Below are 19,571 nucleotides of genomic sequence, written 5' to 3'. Positions count from 1 at the left end.
GGAGACTCTTTGTTTCTCCTTCCCTTCTCCCCTTTCTCCTTTAGCTCAAGAACCTCCTGAGAACCATGGGATAACGCATTAACAATTTCTTTAAAGCAAGTTGCTGCTGGAATTCATTCTTACCCGTTGATCTGTAAAACAAGAACTTGACAAGTTTCAGGTCTCCACAGAAATCTCACCCGCCTGATTGGGCCCCATTTCTACAAAACATTTTATGTTTGTGAATGAGCCACATTTCACTACTTGTGATTCAAGAAAGATTTTTATGTGAATGGCCTTCCTTTGTGGAAATTGATTGCTTTAAAAAAATTAAGATCTCTTTATTAACCTGGAAAGCACTCAGTAATTTGTTGCCAATTTTTTTCCAAGTATTTTTGAATATACAGAACACTGTTAATTGTATTTTATTTTTTTAAGTTACATTTTATGAGTAGGAAGGAGCATGATGGAGGCTCTTTCTCTGTTCACTTTCATAACCATAAGTCCATATATGCATAAATATATATAATGTATGTAAATATAAGTGACATTTCTTATATTAAGGATGCCTAACAGCAAAACAACATTATCTGCTGCTAATATGTCAGGTAAGGAAACTCATTGTTCTTTCTTTTTTCTTTTCTTTTCTTTTTTCTTTTCTTTTCTTTTCTTTTCTTTTTTCTTTCTTTTCTTTTTTTACTTTTTCTTATCATTCAAGTTTTTAAAGAGCTATTCAGTTGTTTAATATAGAAGTTGTGTTTGTGTTTCACAAGTCACGGAACAAATATTCAGCTGACATAACCTTGGCCTGTGGTCCTGAGAGGCCTCTGTGAACAGAGTTTATTTGCCGCCTCTTACAAGATAAGCTGAGACCCAAGTTCAGCTGCATCAAAGCCTAAAACTTGTATCTTTTCAAGTTTGGACTTCCTTTCCTCCTTTATTTTTCCATTTATACCTAAACTCTGCCCAGACCTCATGCCAAAATCTTAGACAAAGTCCTAGAAATTCAATGGGCAATATAGTTCCGTAGTCTGCCAAAAATGAGTACTTTATTTAGACCTACTTTAGGTAGGTAATAAATTTTTATAAAATTTTTCACCTCTCACCCTGAGAGAGGCAAAGAAGCACTAAAAATTGTTCTGATAAATGAAATCATTACAGAATTCAAGTCAGCATACAAAATCATATTGACAAGAATCATTTAACAAGAATCATATTAACATCATCTTGTTACTTATATAAGAATACCACAGAAATAATAATTATACTAGTCATATTATTATTTAACATATTCATTAATGCATAGCCCAAAACTGCAACCTCTGTTATAAAGGAAACGAAAGTCATCATGTCCTATATCCTATTATCAATAATATTGTCTTCATGTTTGGTGTACACCCTATTTCAATATGTCATGGACATATAACTAAAAACACAAGAGACATGGCATGATTTTTCTGAACAATCACTTTCAAATCCTAATGTAATAGTGACCATTTCCAAAGTTCTAACTATGTATGAGATCTGATGCAAGAAATTCAAATAGAAAGATAATAAAAAAATTAATTAAACATCATCCCACCCAGCTCCCAGTCTTGCTCAAAATGCAATAAGCAATATCATCATGTAAGGAGCTATCATTGCTTTTGACAAACTGCAGTTCTGAGTAAACTGGAGGGAAGGGATATGACAAAGCCAAGGAAAAGGAACATTCCAAAATGATGAATTTAGAATGAGTTGTGGCAGTACTAGAAGTTTGAAGTCTCTCAATCTTCAACAGACAGATTACATTTCATACCATTTTTTCTCATGTTGATGACTCTGTTAACAAGTCACACTAGTTCCATTTCTAAAAGGGTCTTTCTTGCATAGATTAACCTTTTCACATTCACATACCAAAAAGAAAATTTTATCTAATATTTTAGATTGTGAAAGACAACAATTCACCACAACATTAAAAACACAAAAACTGGGGATGCCTGGGTGGCTCAGTGGTTGAGCATCTGCCCTTCGCTCAGGACATGATTCCGGAGTCCTGGGACAGAGTCCCACATCGGGCTCCCCATGGTGAACCTGCTTCTCCCCCTGCTTGTGTCTGCTTCTATGTGTCTCTCATGAATAAATAAAATCTTTAAACACACACACAAGACTGTAATAAACTCTTTCTTTTAGTATACAGTAAAACTGGAGGAAAGGTTTTGTACCTATTTCTTAAGCTTTTTAAAACCTCTTTTCTTGTGGGAGTGGAGTGTAATTTTATTGTTTGAGAGTAGGAAAAATGTTGGATGAACAGCTGGCCAGAAACTGTCATAATCTGGTAATCATATGAATTCACTGATTTGATCTTCACAAAAAATATGATTTTTATATAATATAATATTATATTATATAAAAATAACATTATTTTTAACCTGGGCTTGCACATGAAGAAAGTAACTTGCTCAAGGTTGATTACCTAGTAAGGTAGAGGAGCCTGAAGGAATGTAATGCAGGTGATCTGGTCACTGAGCTCATGTTCCTCATAAGTTTGGTAGTTTATTGACTTATTTATTCTAATACTCTATTCCAGGGACCGTCCCCCCAACTCCACCCCCCATGTGGCATTTGCCTTTTCTGGCCTTCATTGCAAATTTCTATTTCTAAATTCCTATAAGATCTGTTGCCTGAAAGATACCTTTTTTACTTACTCTTTAAAACCTTCTATTCTTAGAAATGTTTTTGGCCTTTCTTCCCCACTATTGGTAGCCCTTCAAGGGCTTTGTGGGATGGTAATGGTTTGTTACAGTTGGCTAAATAATAACATTCTGAAAAGCAAAAGTAGCGCACTGCTTAAAGGCAGCTAAGACATATCTTCATTTCTCATCTTTCAGAATAGTCCATCCTTACTCTGTATGAAGATTAAGAAAATGAAATGAACCTCCATAATATAGTAATAGCACCTTACAGAAAAATAACAAGATGCTTAGAATGCAGAAATTCTTTAATATGTATCTTAGTATGTAACTTATGGAAAGAATCAGTAACATACACATGAAAAATACATTGTATATTAGTGTGTCCTTGGGACTTTGTGACAGTTCTCAGCACTGCTCTGTAGGGTGCTTCAGTGCACAGGTTGGGAATGGCTGATGCAGACCACTACAATTCCATCTCTTATCTCAATTCAACATTTCATATAACAGCGACAATGATGTTAAAGTTGTTTCCTCCATTTTCTCCAAATCTCTTTCTTGATTTACTTTTTGGAAAAATTATTACTTTTTACCATACAAAAGCCTCTCCAGATTTGTATTATTTTTAAATTCTGCCTTAACTTTAACCACAGTCATTTTATCATTGTAGTTGTGAAAACTACAAAACAATGGTTTTTCGAATCTGAGCATATTTTTTAATGAAGTCAGTTTTCTTAACATTAGTTAAAAAAGAAAATGTTTCCAAACTGTGTGCCTTCAAAACTCTCTTTACAGACAAACTTTAAGTTATATACAGGAGCGCCCAGGTGGCTCAGTTGCTTGAGCATTCCAGCTCTTGTTTTCAACTCAGGTGATGATCTCCAGTCCTGGGATGGAGCTCCAGGTCAGGCTTTGTGTTCAGTGGGGAATCTGCTTGAGGATTCTCTCCCTCCTCCTCTGCCCTCCACATCCCCCCTTCTCCGAATAAATAGATAAATCTTTTTTAAAAGTTATATACATGTATTGATTATGCAAACGGAGACAAGATTTAACTGTGGTATAGACATAACTAGAACTCAAATATGCTAGATTCAGGACAATGGGATAGACATTCCTAAAGTGGACAGCTAGGGGGCACCTGGCTGACTCATGGTAGAGTATCTAACACTTGATCTCTGGTTCAGACTGAGCCCCATGTTGGTTGTAAAGATTACTTTAAAAAATAATAATATGGGGGGATCCCTGGGTGGCTCAGTGGTTTAGCGCCTGCCTTTGGCCCAGGGCGCGATCCTGGAGACCCGGGATCGAATCCCACATCGGGCTCCCGGTGCATGGAGCCTGCTTCTCCCTCTGCCTGTGTCTCTGCCTCTCTCTCTTTCTCTATGTCTATTATGAATAAATAAATAAAATCTTAAAAAATAAATAAATAATAATAATAATATGGGGCACCTGGGTGGCTAAGTGGTTAAGTATCTGCCTTCTGCTTGGGGTGTGGTCCCAGGGTCCTGAGATTGAATCCTGCATCAGGCTCCCTGTGGGGAGCCTGCTTCTCCCTCTGCCTGTCTCTGCCTCTCTCTGTCTCTGTCTCTCATGAATGAATGAATAATAATAATAAAAAAAAACTTAAAAAAATTATAATAATGTGGGGAGATAGGAAGTGGAAATACAGAGTCTCACCTACCGCTGAATTCTAACTCTTTGAAAGGAAACTTAACCCTCTATCAGGGTCAAAGTGTGCTATTTTTTTCATGGTGTTTTGGTTAGAAGTTCTCAGAAAATATGAAGAGGCAATATGTCTTAAATATTTAAACTGAGAGCTCACTTCACAGAATGTGAAAGAGGAACAGAGATTTGAAAATTCAATTTAGTAAACGTGATAGAAAACATGCAGAACAGACATTTTCCAGGTAGATGAAATATGAAAATGTATTGAACTAGAGAACCATCTACACCTTGTTTAGAGTTTATATCTCAATATCCCATAATATAACGTTATTATTTTACAGTAACATAAAATAACATTTTTGTAGTTTGAATAACACTTTTACATAAGCATACAGATATACATTGCCATTAACATGATTTTTGTTTGTTAATTTATTTTAATCACGTGGTGGGAAACATAGAATATTCTTTGAATTGCATGGAAATCTCATTGCAATGACTGGTATTTTCTATTTAATCTTTAGATTGTGTTTTAGTATGTCCATAGTAAACATTACCAAGAATGGCTGGTAAGCAAGTTCACATGTAACATGAATGGTGACATTTTACGACAACTTATAACCTTGTGATTCAATAGAAGACTCCTGTCCCCCTACCAGCAGCCCCAAACAGGACACATAATGACTCTCTATATGGATTTCTATTGAGTCACAGGTGCTTTGCTATCTTGAAAGCTGCTTTTAAATGAATGATTCATCTTAGAATAGGGAGGAATGTTTAGAGAAGTTAATACATAAAAATAAAACATAACACTTTTATTTTGTTTTTAAAAATCCCATTGCTAAGAAGAATTTCAGATCAAGCAATGCAAAACACATGAACATCACGCTGAACCTGAGTGAAAAGTAATTAGAGACTCCATCTTATGGTATTGCTGAAAACCAAAGTACAGCAAATAATTACGTAAGAGTATAAATTCCATGTTCACTTTAATAATATATGATTCACTTTTGCTACTGAACATTTGCTACTGAACAACAATTTCTTTTCCAGGCTTTGCTTTATAGTTTTATGACTTTATTTGCTATTCATGCTGGTAATGGCATCCCTATGTAAATGCTTTCAGGCAAATTTGAAACTGAAGCCAAATGCTAGAAGGAAGAGCAAGCAGTGTATGAATTAACAAGGGTTAAACTAGTCTAGCTAATATCATACAAGGAAGCACTGTGTAGTTTGACAATTTTGGCAGCTCACTATGTAGATATGAAGCTTCCCCACTAGTTTCAAGGTCATTGTCTATTATGGATTGTATTAAAACAAACCTTTTAAGTGAAAACTTTACAGAGAGGAAAGTGTTTCAATAAGGAGTAATAGTGAACATTTGTTACGATTTCTGAATATTCTAATTGATCTTGTGGGAGGATAGATGGCCATCATAGGTGATTTTTATAATATCTAAAAATATTATTAATAAATTATAGATAATTGGGGTATTTTTCATCATACGCAGACATAAATAGGGAAATATTTTACAGAGAGCTATACTAGACTTTCTGCTGATGCAAAAAAATGAATTCTGTCGTGGATCACAAAATATTCTTCAAAAGTACTTAGAAATGGAAATAGCGTTCACTAGAGCAAGTTTTGATTTTCTTAAGTCAAGACAACTATCTTCATATATTTTCAATTCATTATTTAACTGCTAATAAGGGGAAAGTGAAAATGTAACTAGATTTCAACTAAACATTTGATATCTTCTGCTTTACTTTAACTGCAGTTAAATTGATTTGTATCTACTGTGCCTTGTTTTGATGTAAAGCATTTGACAGTCACATAGAACCAGGATCAATTTTAGTGTCTTTCTAAAAATAGGACTTTGTAAATATGAGAAAATAATCTGATTTTAAGATAATAATAATATATCCTCATCAGAAAATATATATGTGATATGAATGTGTTTAACACAGACTAATTTACATTTCAAAGTTATCTCCAGAGATCTTTGGCGATATTCTAAAATATATGAATTTCTGTGCATTCATTCAAAGCTCAAGATTCTGAAGCTCAGTAGTCTTTCATTTGAGTATGAACTCTCAAGTTTGAATTATGTATGACCTTGGAAATATTCTTGGTGATCTCTATGGCTGTTTTTTTAACTATGTTAAAATTAATGACACTAGTAAAGTGATTGAAAATTCAAACTTAAATAAAGCAAGTAATTTAGCTCAAGATAGTGAGCGTACATGTTCAAGACTCTGATTCAGGTTTCATTTTTACATTATAAGCCTATTTTTGTTAAGTAGCAAGTAATTGCAATATATTATATGTTACTTTATGCATCATTTTTATGGTCTATCTCAGAATAAAAATACTAATCCTACGTGAGACAAAGCACTCTTTCCTATTTTTCCTGTCAAAACACATATTGACATCTTTTTATTTGGAAGAAAAAATATCACAAGTGCTCTTAATGACCTGAGATTTATAGGAATGCATTTGAGTGTCTTTTAACAATGAATAAATGCTATGGATTCTTCTAAATAGCTGAGTTTAGCTCTCTGTTGCCAGGTGGAAACTATATTGCTCACAAAATCAAAATGAATAACCAGAGAAATCAATACTCCTTGTATTTAAAAAATGAAAGCAACATTATAGAGGGTATTTTTAAGGTTCTGAAAAACTGAGTGTCTATGCCTGAGAAAAATAAAATAGGTAACCAGATGCTTGACTAGATTTGAGAAGAGAAACTGCTGCCTTATAATCAATAGTGGAAATAAAGTATGTTATCACCCTGCTGTTCATGTGAGGTTCTACAAACAAATATACCAAGTGTGCACTCATGATTTTTAAAGGAAATTGCCCAGGCAAAGGGTTACAAGGATATTTCAGAGTTCTGAGGACTCAGTTCAGTTTCTGCTTCTATTTTTTGTTTTTTGTTGTGGTAGGAAAATGAACACCTTCCTCCTATTACTTTTTTGTGTATGAGCCCCCCCCCCCCCACACACACACACATTTTAAGGTCTTCCTTTCCTCACATTTTGTATTATCTTCCTGATATTCTCTTTTATTCAGTGAAAACTCACTGCATGGAAATCAACAACAAGATTTGGACACTTTCATAAGGGCAAGCACTAAATAGGAGTCAGTTACAAGTCCTGGGCAATTGAAGAACTCCCTTCTCTGAACCTTATGTGGAAACCTAATAGAAAATTTATCTCTTGAATTCCCCCAAGGTTATAACAGGAGTAAACAGAAATATTTGGAGATGATGTTAGAAGGACACACACATTTGGTCCTAAACACCAAGAAATAACTTAATTTGATTCATGAGAAGGTGGTGAAGCTTAAGAAAGGTGACACTTAAAACTGTGTAGATGGCAGATGTTTTTTCCATGGCTAACACTAGCTGCCTTCTTTCAGAATAGCTCAGTGTGTTGTAGATTAAGTTCAACCCTGAGGGCTTTCCCACATTGTGCCTGTGTAACCAAAAGGTAGAAATAGCACTCCCGTTCTCCCCTTAGCCTACTGAAGCCATGCTACTTTTCTAAATCTATAAAAGTAGTCCAAGATCATAACTTGAAAGCATCAGCTACTGTATGGTGTTAAGGGTATGTTGGAAAAAAGGAAATGGGAAGATCTTTTCTCTTCTTCTCCATCATGTTAGGAGATTTAAAGCAGAATATCACAGATCATATTACTATGATAGCATAAGAAGAAAAAAAGTTTGATATAAAGGGAAAATAAAATGCCTGTTCTTCAAATATTTATATGACTTGAACTAGGCTTTTTTAGAAGTGAATTTAACACTGTTCTTAACGTACTTTTTTTGTAGCAACTATGGATATAATTCACATACTATACATTTCATCCATTTAAAGGGAACAATTCAAAGCTTTTTTAGTATATTCACAGAAATGTACAAAAATCAGTATGATTTCAAATCATGTTCATCACACCAGAAAGAAACCCCTCACTTCCACCTTCAAGCCATTCTTCCTACTCCCCAGCACTAGGTGACCACTAATAATCTCTCTTTTTCTCTCTTTCTCTGAGTATTCGGGAGATAGATATTATACAGTAAACATAAATATTTGCCTATTCTAAGACATTCTCCATGTAAGTGGATTCATATGTCATCCTTTGTGACTGGATTCTTTCACTCATCGTAATTTTTCAAGAGTCCTCCATATGCTAGAGCACATATCACTATTTTGTTCATTTATACTGCCTAAAAATATTCCATTGTATAGATAGAACACATTTTGTTTTTCTAGGCACCAACGATGGACACTTGGATTGTTTCCACATTTTGATTATTATGAACGATGCTGCTATGAATATTTAAGTGTAAAGTGGAAATTCTGGGTCAAATAGCATCTCTGTGCTTAATATTGTGAGGAACCGCCAGTCTGTATTTCCAAAGTGGTTATACCATTTCACATTTATAGAAACAGTGTATAATGGTTCCCATTTCTTCACACCTCCACAACACTTGTTTTTTTAGCCATCCTAGTAGGTGTGGAGTGGTATCTTACTTACCAAGATTTTGATTTGCATTTCTCTGATGGCTATGATATTGAACATCCTTTTGCATGCTTGTTTGTAATTTGTATATATTCCTTGAAGAAATATCTATTCAAATATTCTGTTGATAATTGGGTGATTTGACTTTTTGTTAAAGGTATAATATTTTAATCCTTTATTTTATAGATATAAGTTAACAGATCTATGATTTGAAAAAATTTTCTCTAATCCTGTCAGTTGCCTCTTTAGTCTCTTGAAGTACAAAACTTTTTCATTTTGTTGAAGTCCAATAAATCTATTTTTTATTGTTGTTGGTTTTGGTTTGGTGGCATATCTAAAAAACAATCACTAAATCCAAGATCACTAAAATTTATCCAGATTTTTTTTTCCTGTTTTAGCTTTTACTTTTAGGTCTTAGATTTAGATTGAGTTAGTTTTTGTGTATGATATGAAGTAGATATCCAACTTTGTTCTTTTGTATATAGATATCCAGTTCTAGTATTATTTGCTGCAAATACTGACTCTTTTCCAAATAAGTAGTATTGCACCATCATTGAAAATCAATTAACTATGGATAGGAGGGTTTCTCTGAACTCTCAAATATGTTCCATTGATCTATGTGTTCATTTTTATAACAATAGTACATTTTTTTTGCTATTATTCCCATCATTATTTTCCCCAGTTTTATTGAGAAATAATATATAACATTGTGTAAAATTAAGCTATACAATATGATGATTTGATACACATATATGTTGCTAAATGATTGCCCAAAAACACATCCATCAACTCATAAAATTACAATTTTGTGTGTATGTGGTGAGAACACTTAAGGTCCACTCTTTTACCAACTTCCAAATATATAATATGGTACTGTTAATTATAGTCACCATGCTGAATATTAATCCTTAGAACTTACTCATTTTATAACTGGAAATTTGTACCCTTAGACTAACATCTCCCCATTTCCTAGAGCCCCTGGCAACCACCATTTTACTCTGTTTCTCTATGTTTGAGTTTCATGGATCTTACATAACAGTGTACAATATTTTTCTTTCTCTCTTTGACTTATTTCACTTACCATGATGCCCTCAAGCTCCATCCATATCACAAATAGAATGTCCTTCTTTCTTGTGGCCATATAATATTCTGTTAATATATATATATACCACATTCTTTTTCTTTCCCCCCTAGATTTATTAAGATGTAATTGACATACAATATTGTATAAGTTTAAAGAGTTCCATATGATGATTTGATACACATATTATACCACATTTTCTTTATAGATTCATTTTTTGATGGACAATTTATTTTCATTTCTGGCTATTGTGAATAACACTGCAGAGAAGACAGGAGCATAGACATCTCTTCAAGATAGCAATTTCATGGGGCACCTGGGTGGCTCAGTGGTTGAGTGGCTGCCTTTGGCCCAGGTTATGACCCCGGAGTCCCACCCTGGGCTCCCCCCAGGGACCCTATTTCTCCCTCTGCTATGTCTCTGCCTCTCTCGGTGTCTCTCATGACTAAATTAAATCTAAAAAAAAAAAGATAGTGATTTCATTTCCTTCAAGTATTTAACAAAAACTGGAGTTGCTGGATCATATTGTGGCTCTATTTTTAATTATTTGAGGAACATCTACAGTATTTTCCCTACTGGCTACATCAATTTGCAATCCCACCAGCAGTGTACAACCTTTCTCTATATCCATTCCAATATTTTGCTATTTCTTGTCTTTGTCATAATAGCCATTCTAACATGTCTGAAGTGATATCTCATTGTGGTTTTGATTTGCATTTCCCTGATGATTAGTGATGTTGAGTATCTTTTTCACATACCTATTGACCATCTGTAAATCTTCTTAGAAAAAGTTCTATTCATCTCTGCCCTTCTTAAATATTATTATTTGTTTGCTTTGACTATTGAGTTGTATGAGCTTCTTATGTATTTTGGATATTAACCCCTTATCTGATATGTGGGTTTGAAAATATTTTCCACCATTTCATAGGTTGCCTCTTCACTCTGTTGATTGTTTCTTTTACTATGGAGAAGTACACTATAGTACACTATAGTGGAGTTTTAAGTAAGCTTTGTAATTGGTAAGTAGGAGTCCTTCAACTTTGTTCTTTCTTATCAAGAATGTTTAGCCATTCTAGATCTCTTGATTTTTCATATGAATTTTAAGATTAACTTATCAATTTTTGCTGAAGTATACTTTTATTACATGAAGATATATTATGAAACAAACTGTGAGGGAGGGATATATCTTGTTAATTTATACCTATTTATTTTATAATTGCATGTGAATAATCTCAAATAAAATTTTAGATATGATTTTTCTATGCATTGTTCTAACATTCAAATATACTATAAATTATATTGGAAGTGAGGTTTCATATTTGAAGCATTAATGAATGAGTCTGTATATACATTTTTTCCATTTTGCAATGATCCATTAGGAGAATCACTAAAAAAGAATACCTATTAGAATTCTTATTTACTTGAATTTAAAAAGTCATACCCAAGCAATAAAATATCCAGTTTCAATAATTGCTAAGTATTAAAGAAAATTTAGCATTGCTTTTATCTTGATTCAGTATTTAATTATGAAATGTACATATTATATATATATATATATGGGGATAAGAATCACTAAGTCAACAATTTTCAAATTTTCTCAAGGATTAGAGGTATATGCTTCATTTTGTATACAACATATAATTTAAGGAATACATTTATCTAAACTAAATAAAAGTATAAAGTAAACTCAAAGGATAAATTATATATGTTAGTAAAATTCATCCAACAATTCAAATGATAATGTCTATAGTGATTGCTTTGATGTCTTTTTTCAACAATTATTGGAGTCTGATCTCATATGTGAAGGAATACCTGAAGTATGTATTTGAAGAAGTCAATAGATTTGGTCAGATCTTATTCAAGGATTTAAAAATATATTTATTGGGATGCCTGGATGGCTCAGCGGTTAAGCATATGTCTTCGGCTCAGAGTGTGAGTCTGGAGCCTGGGATTGAGTCCCACATCAGGCTCCCTGCATGTAGCCTGCTTCTCCCTCTGCCTTTGTCTCTGCCTCTCTCTGTGTGTGTCTCTTATCAATCAATCAATAAAATCTTAAAAAAAATAAAATAAAAATATATTCATTGAAAAAATCTACGTAATAGACATAGAGAATGTGACTTCACATTCAGTTCATTTAATTCATTCTATCTAAATAATAATAGCATGTACTCACTTTTTTTTTAATGAGGAAAGCAAATCCTAAAAGTTTGTTACTTAAGCAATATCAGTTAAATAACTGATAGAGTGGAGAATCATATTCAAGTTTTAAGACCCCAAAACTGTTTTTTTCTTTACACTTACCATACTGTCTCTCTCTTTTTTAAATTCTTTTCTCTTAATTTAAACTACTAAAAGGAAATTTACACTAGCTATTTTGGCTCCCTACTTATTGGAGCTCAGCCTTCTTCTAAGACTCAATATGACAGATCAAACTATTTAAAAACAGAGAATTTAAAAGAGGTTAGAAAAAATATAAAAGAAGCAAAATCAGATCCATGGACTGTGCTAAGCCTACCGTTCTCCAAAGGCTCAACCATAGGATATCCATATTCTATTAGACTCATGAGTGTAGTTTGGCTCCAGGGAATATAGAAGCTTTTACTGTAATCCAGAAAGGATTTGGACACTTTTCCTTTAAGTTAACCATTCTGCTGGAAAAAGATGAAAAAAAATGCATGAAAAGGTTGTGGGAAGGACACATCAAACAGCAAAAATGATATTCATAAAATATGAAAAGGATAAATTCTGATTCGCATAGAATAGATTGGATTAGGACCAGGGTGGTATAGGAAGAATAAAAAAAGAAAATTGAGGGAGTGGAGTAATGAAGTAATAGAATAATAGGAAAGAAAGAGCTATAATGAGGAAAACTATTTTATACTACTATAAATTAATACAATATTTACTTAACACAATTACTTGTATCTTTTCCTTTTTAGTGTGTTCAATTTTACACAAAAATACATATATATTTGTTGAAAGCATTTACTGTAATAAAACCCAAGTACATAAATGTATAATTTATCTTCAAACCAAAACAATGCATTCTGAGTTATTAATCAAAATAAAATTGACATGAGTTAAATAATAATATAACTAATCAATTCAGATTAATGTGCAGTCTTTATTTATGTTGAAACATATCTTTCCAATTTTCTCTTTTGTCCAAGTTCAGCCTTTGCATAAACCCTAGTATACTGAATTTGCTGGGCTCAGCATTTTCAATTTTAGATTTTAATTAATAGTTATAGTTATTCTGAATAGTAATAAACATTGGAGATTATTTAAAATATATATAAGTTATACTGAATGACTTTTAAATATCTGTTTTAGGAAAACATTAGCTAGGAAAATTATAAAATGGAGATAATCTATATTTACATAGAAGTTGGAGCAGTTCGCTTTTGTCTAGGGGAACATAATCGATTTGTTAATTATTGCTAATAATAGCTAATGTCCTTCAGAAATTTTCCCATTGAATATTCAATTTTAACTCAACAGGTGGGATATAACTCAAGCAACAATAAAGGCACAGAGTGGAAATCTTGGCTATATATAGTTTCAACAATAACACGCAATGCCAGTATTTCCTGAGGATTAATGATCAACTGGAAGTGCCTGTGGTCTTAGGACCATTAACTCCATGTGGCCATTAATTCTGTTGGAAATATCTTACAAGGACATTTGTAACAATTACTTCCCGTCTCTTAATATAATTTTTAGGCAGAACTTTTTTAATCTTCATTTTTTGAAGATACTCTTTTATTACATGCCTGACTACAAAAAAAACATAATGCCTTTATGATTAAGCATTTGAAGCAGATTCAGATTATGATATTTCATAATTGGTACTGTTTTCTTATACCACCATAATGGTAAAGATACAGTATATCCTTATTAATAAATGGTTTCAAATAATTTAAAGTCAAAGCACCTACATTTTTCTTTCCCAAGCCCTCCAAAGCACTACTTAAATAATTTGCCATATAGTACTCATGGGCCAACGATAAAATTTGTAAAAATCCAAGTTACAAAATGTAGAGTGTTTATCTTCAGGGTTATTACCTATAGATTAAAATTTCAAGGAGTTGCTGGTGCTTGAAAGATTTATGTTACTGCTTTCAAGATGCAGGGCAGATTTATGACGAAGGTCTGGTACCTAGGTTTATGTGGGTTCTATAAAGAATGATTTCGTCCCAAAACGTATTTCTAGTTATTTAAAAACAGAATACAGTGCCCTAATTTCCTGTAGCCCATCACCATAATGATCTTAAAAGTATTAATATTCTACTAAAAATTAATTCTCATAGATAAGAATATTTTTTGGTTATTACTAAAATAACGTAAGAATATCAACAAGTCTTTAGAAAAGAGATGCTTTTTAAATCACATTATAAAATCAATATGAGGGATGCCTGAGTGGCTCAGCAATTGAGCGTTTGCCTTGGCTCAGGGCATGATCCTGGGATCCAGGATCAAGTCCCACATCGGGGTCCCTGTAAGGAGTCTCTTTCTCCCTCTGCCTATGTCTCTGCCTCTCTCTCTGTCTCTGTGTCTCTCATGAATAAATAAATAAATCTTTAAAAAATAAAATAAAATAAAATAAAATAAAATAAAATAAAATAAAATAAATATGAACATGTATGAAAATATTAATCATCACCTAGAAAAATACAATGTTAAAAAGTAGCTAATTGCACCATTATGCTGTTTGCATAACTCAGTGTGTTATCAAATTTTACATTAAGCGTGTATAGATAATTAACCTCCATCTTTATTTTTTTTTAACCTCCATCTTTAATTGCTATATATTGTTGAAACCAACAGGGAATATAATAAGGAAACTCCTAGCTGAAACAAAATGCAACAAGCAACTGAAAAGAATATGCTAAATTAAGGCAGAATGAATCCCACACTGCCTAAAATGAGCATAATATTATACAAATCTGATGTCTCGTCTTATTGACAATAAAAATGCCAAAAGCATACATGTTAGATTAGAGCTAACCTAATTGAAGGATGTGGACATTTGAAGTACAGTAATAGAAGCAGGCGCTAATCTCTGTCATGATACGCCATGTCACCACTACTTGAAATTCCATTGGGCAATATTAATTCAAGCAGAGGTCTGAGTCACTAATAAATGAGGCAAATTGACTCAATTACTAATTTCATGCTTTTATGATTTGGGGTTTAGCTAGATAATATCTGCAATTTAATACACTGCCCTCTAGAGATCTTGACCATTTACAAGGAACATGCTTTTACAGACTTATTTGCACTGTTCATTTTGTTTAAGCTCCACACTGCCATGGGGAGAACTGGGGAGGGGAAAGCCTAGGCCATGTTGTTATTTTCTTCCTTAATGCTATAATCTATGTGTGGCCTCCTTTTGACTGAAATCTTCATCAGGGTTTATAGCTGAATTCCTTGCCTTCAAACAGTATTTAATTGCCCCATTTGTCTTTGGAGAAAAGTAGTCACAAAAGATAAGGCATAAACTAAGTATTAACATAGTTTACTGGGATGCTGCAAGGGAATTTGTGCCATCAAGAATTCAGGCACTCTTTACTTAGCTTGATTTTCTAGGCATCTGCGTGCACCCGAGGTGGGGGAGATGGGGCAGGGGCAGAGGGAGAAGGAGAGATCTTACTAGCCCAGTGGGGGCCTTGTTCCAGGGTCTTGTTCCCCTTGGGGGACTCTTCTTGGGCCTCCACGCTGGGCTCCATTCCCGGAACCTTGGGATCATGACCTGAGCTGAAGGCACATGCTTAACGGACTCAGCCACCCAGGCTCCCTGATCTTCTACTTTATTAAAAAGCCAGTTATATTTTATGTTTAAATCAATAATCCTAAATCTCTTCTTTACCCCACCCCCAAAATGATAGTTTTCACATGTTCTTTACATCAATGCTGATTACCAAGTTAATTTGTGCATAAACAGGTACCCCCTGGGAATAGTTTAAAGTTACCCCAAATATTCATTTCATTTAGCTTACACGAATATTTTTTGCATGGCAAACATCAAATGAATTAAAAGTGTGTTTATTAATATTTAAAAGGTTTAACTCTGCCAATATATAAAATGAAGAATTAAAAACAAAGCAGTATTAATCTATAAAGATCACTTGTCAGCATACATGTTTTTATTTTTTGAAATTATATTCTTACATTGAAAATGCACATACATAAGCTATACTTTATTTGGTTGTTTGTTATAAGACAAACTAAAATTTTATGCAGCCTCTTTACTGATACGGTTATTACAGCATTGCTCATCTTATTTCCTGTTAAAAAATCAGGTTTTTCAAATAATCATATGAAGTATTCACTTGTACCAAAGCTAAAGGTAGAGCTATAAATTTGTTTCCCAGTTTCACCAAGGACCAAATAAAACTATAGTTTAAATCAAGTATTTCCATTTGTGGTTAACCTGATTAGGAAGAGGTCAGTAGGGGAATGGATGGTTGCCAAAAATCCTCTTTGGCCACATCCCCACCACCAAAGTGAAGTAGTAATTGAGAATTGAGTCATTTATGTGAATAAGTCAGGCTAAAAAGCACTTTCTACCAAACTCTATCAATAATTTACCTAGGTTGTGTTGTGGGAGTTTGGGCCATGGTCAAGGTCAGAAATCTAGAAGATAATATTCTTATTTTCTCCTTCCTTCCTTCCTTCCTTCCTTCCTTCCTTCCTTCCTTCCTTCCTTCCTTCCTTCCTTCCCTCCTTCCCTCCTTCCCTCCTTCTTTTCCTTTGAGTTATCTTGTTAAATTTCTTTATTTTCCATTTCACTCTGCCCGTGTAGCCTTTACTTCCAATACCCTGTTTTCCCAGTGGAATAATTGTCTTTGTTGAATAGAAATGAGACATACATGCCTCTGATTCATTGTTCTGACAACAAAACCTAAAAACAACTTCCTTTCTGAACTGCAGTTTGTGCTCTGAGATCAAGTGGATAGAGATATAGCCCCACATTAAATTTCAATAGAGTTCATCTAGAAAAGGAATGGTTAACCCTAACCCTAACCCTAACCGCCCCCACCCCCCCCCCCCGCCTGTCCTGATGCCACACATTTAGAGACCCACTTCAATGAGAAGCTTCAAATTTCCCCACTGTGCTGTTTAGATAACTAGTGTATATAGCGTAAAATATTATGTCTTAACTCAGGATTTGTAGAAGAGATGTTAATCCTGTTTCTTCATATTTATTACCTCCTTAAAATCCTCATTTACAGGATTCTTAAATGCGAAATATCAACACTTTCCATTCTTATTTTCACTCACCAATGGAAGAATTGGTAGTTTAATAACTTAAAAAAGGATAATCACTTAATGTGAAATTACTAAAATAGGAAAATAAGTTGCATAAAGTAGATAATAATAGATAATATTTACTCATTTATAAAACTTGTCATGTTTAAAGAACTTTAAAAGAGATATTATTATATTTATTTTGTGAATTAGAAAACTGGGGCACAGAAAAGTTATGTAAACTGACCAATGAAATACAGCAGCTTTTGGGGATCCCTGGGTGGCTCAGCGGTTTAGCCCCTGCCTTCAGCCTAGGGTGTGATCCTGGAGTCCTGGGATCGAGTTCCGCATCAGGCTCCTTGCATGGAACCTGCTTATGCCTCTGCCTGTGTCTCTGCCTCTCTCTGTGTGTGTGTCTCTCATGAATAAATAAATAAAAGCTTAAAAAAAAAGAAAGAAATATAGCAGCTTTTGAATCTGTACAGGCTGATCCTACCCTTAAATACTTTGTAATGGTCAAGTGGGTATAAGCAACATATAGCATGATAAGACTAAAAAAAATACAATTTCTATTACCCATTATTGTAGATAGTAAATAGTTTGGGAGTGATTTTATTTTAAAGTTGACCTATATCTTAAGCAACATTTGGGCTGAAACGTGTCTTATACCACTTTTTTTAGGATGATATTTTTTAAAACTAATAGAAAAATAGAATATTATGCCATTAAAACAATATGTAGATTTTTAAATTAGTCCTTGTTTTGAGAATGTTTCTTTCTATATACTCTCTGACTTTTTACCTTGGTGCAACCCCAGTATCTCAGTAAGACTCAGCAAGATATAAGAGTGGGGGAGAAGTTTGGTGGGATATTTGGGACAAAACATTTCAGGCAGTTACAATGATAGATGAAATAAAATTTTCTTACATGGTACATGTGTGTACACACACATAGGCATGGTGGGCATGTATTATCAAGGAAATGCTTGTGCTTCTTTTACACTTAGCAGGCTTATTATTCATCTTTCTTCCTCCTGAATCCTATCATATTTAAATCTATGGATTTAACTAATGAACGGTTTAAATTTATGCATTTTTTTAATCTTTCGAGATCCAATAGATTTCAGAATGGTAAGACTATTGTTTTCCTTCCCAACCCCAGTAACTTACTTTATGAGGCTTATTGAAAGACATTTTTTGTTTTTTTGTTTTGTTTTGTTTTGGTTTTTTTTTGACATTTTTGTTTTAATTTCCTTCACTCTTCCTCTATTTATTTAAAAAATAAAATATAGGGGCGCCTGGGTGGCTCAGTTGGTTAACTATTTGTCTTCATCTCAGGTCAAGTTCTGGGGTCTTGGGATGGAGCCCTGCATCAAACTTCCTGTTCAACAGGGAGCCTGCTTCTCCCTCTCTCTTTACCCCTTCCCCCTGCTCATGCACGCTCTCTCTTTCTCACTCTCTCTCTCTCAAATAAATAACTATATTTAAAAATAATAATAAAATAAAAAATACAATGTAAAATGGAATAGGGAGGTTTAGACCTATTACCAACTTTAATGGGTTAATCTTGATTTAGTTTCTTCACCTCTCTTAAAATTACTACACTGATAGCCTTAGCCAGAAGGCTTTCTTTCTTCAATTTAACCAGGTAGATTTATGGTGAGGATTTATGGACACAAGGATACACTGCCTATGCAAAATCATTAATAGTAGAAACATAGAAGTTCCAAAATAACAAAGTTGTTTCATGTTTGAAGTTTTTCATGGATATAACAATTTAGGAAATCATATTAAAGTTTAAAAAACCGCTTGCTCTACCAAATGCTGGTAATTTTTTTTTTAAATCATGATATTCAGCATATAAGTCAATGTTCTTAGCATTACCCAGTAAGACCCATTGAAACTTATGGTTATTTTTTTTCCTATGGGAAATAATGGTTAAGAGTTAATTCAAGCCACTGTGTAATATGCTGTATTGCAACATTCTAAATCATATAAGTAATTAATCTAAATGTAATATCATCTCACAGTATACAATTGTTTTCTAGTTTTCACTTTCTCTATGTAGTTTGAAGTCATCAATACCAATTACAATGAAATGTAGCTCATATTTTTACAACCACCATCAGCTAGAATCTGTTTGTTCAAGGGAGCTGTATAAATCATGGTACCACATTGTTTTGTTTTGGTTTTGTCATAGTATTTATGGAGTTTTGGGGATTTTGAAGAGGTAATAAATTGGCAACCCAAAGAGAAAAAGCATTTCTTTGCTGTAGAAAATATAGACAAAGCCCTAATGCTAGATTAACATACAATGCTTTTAGTGTATTAATATGCATAGCATGAATATCTTGACACTTATTGATTTGCAATAAGAAACCAAGTGAATAGATCGTTAGT

The 19,571-nt window shown here is 33.5% G+C and overlaps 1 protein-coding gene and 1 long non-coding RNA gene across 14 annotated transcripts in view; both read left to right on the top strand.

Moving 5' to 3' along the window:
* Nucleotides 1-358, top strand: part of LOC144301737 (uncharacterized) — a 139,499-nt gene extending 139,141 nt beyond the window's left edge. For both annotated transcript variants that reach the window (XR_013368504.1, XR_013368505.1), the window contains exon 3: nucleotides 45-358. This is a non-coding gene — a long non-coding RNA (uncharacterized LOC144301737). The remainder of the gene's footprint in view (nucleotides 1-44) is intronic.
* ROBO2 (roundabout guidance receptor 2) overlaps nucleotides 1-19,571 on the top strand; it is a 1,635,852-nt gene that overhangs the window by 993,076 nt on the left and 623,205 nt on the right. The gene's annotated exons all lie outside the window — the stretch shown is intronic.

The sequence above is a fragment of the Canis aureus genome, chromosome 30 (assembly GCF_053574225.1).
Source record: "Canis aureus isolate CA01 chromosome 30, VMU_Caureus_v.1.0, whole genome shotgun sequence".
In the NCBI taxonomy this organism is placed as follows: domain Eukaryota; kingdom Metazoa; phylum Chordata; class Mammalia; order Carnivora; family Canidae; genus Canis; species Canis aureus.
This window is presented reverse-complemented; position numbering and strand designations above follow the sequence as displayed.